Source organism: Rutilus rutilus, assembly GCF_951802725.1.
Source record: "Rutilus rutilus genome assembly, chromosome: 17".
Lineage (NCBI taxonomy): Eukaryota > Metazoa > Chordata > Actinopteri > Cypriniformes > Leuciscidae > Rutilus > Rutilus rutilus.
The window spans coordinates 20,899,270-20,900,727 of NC_140230.1; positions in this window are offsets into that span (position 1 = coordinate 20,899,270).

Here is a 1,458-nt window from a genome sequence, read left to right on the forward strand (position 1 = left end):
AAATATAGACCGGAAGTCAAAAGACAACGAGCGCAGCGCTGAAAAGGGGCGGGGCTACATAAGGTCGGCCTACTACAACTACAGTTACTACCCTATTTTTTACAGTCTATGGTTACTACACAGACTGTCAACATACTCTCATCAGGTAAATTATTTCTTTCTTAAAATGTCTATTAATTATAACTTTAAAAATTGTAACAATCATTTCCTAACAATTATGTATTTTTCTCTTTTTAATTTAACAGAACATGTAAGTGTGAGCAGCTCTGTTCAGTTAAAGGATAGCTACTCATCTTCTCTTCTCCACAAAGTAAGTAACAAAGATATGGATTTTTTTTAATTATGACTTTATGCCTAAACATACCCAGTCACAAAAACAAAACAATAAAGCTATACCATGAGTTTATATCACTTTTTCCTTTTAACATGGTAAGGGGCTAATACTGTCCATTTTTGCAAATTCTGGCCTTCATGAACAAGTGGAAGAGACACGATGTAACTCTAAACTCAACTGTTTATTTCAGATGCTGTTACGTATCATAACCTCATCATCTGCAGAGAGAAACTGCCCACTCAGAATAATACACATAATGAAGGACGTAAAGACAAGCGGATTGTGAAGATATTTCACTGGAACTTGGTCTTCATTACATCTAAATCGTGTTCAATGTCAATTTTTATTTATTAATGTATTCAGCTAACCTCTGTTGTTAGAGCACTGTCATTTTTGCTATGCCAATAAAAAATAACAGTAACCTACCTATTTGACACAACATGCTGTTTTTTTTTTTTTTTTATGTAAAACCCAACAAGATATAAGACCAGGCAAATAGAGGGCTAAAAAACAATATTAATACATAATTTATATTAAAAATAATATGAAGATACTAATATACTAATAATATTAATACAAATAAATATAATTGAAAAGGTTTATTATAACACCATTAAGGTCCTATATAGCACTTTCAAAGCATGGTTCTTTATGAAACCTTATAAAAAGGGTTCTATTTAGCACCAAAAAGGGTTCTGCTATTGTTACAAGTCGAAGAACCCTAATTTGGTACTGTTTAGAACCATTTTTTATGATCCCATGTCACCCATATACCAGTTAGTCTCAAACAAAACTGTTGCTGCTTGTCATGCTGTCTTTATGTCCATTTTGTTGTATTGGTGTTGTAATATATATGCCCCTCATATTTTTAATGTTATTTTGTCACTCGCTGTCCTGTGTGTTAGGCCTAGGCTATATTTAAAATGGTTTTATGTAAATTATCACCAAGACTTGTTGAGAAACGCAATTAGTACAAAAATGGTCGAATGACAAATGTAGGCTACTTGACTTTTTTGTGGTGTAGTAGGCTATGAAAGCGCTAAATGCCTCATTCGTAGTTACAGACGCCTTTGCGAATCAGTTCGAATAAATAATTTAAAAGAACCGGTTCAAAAGAACAATTC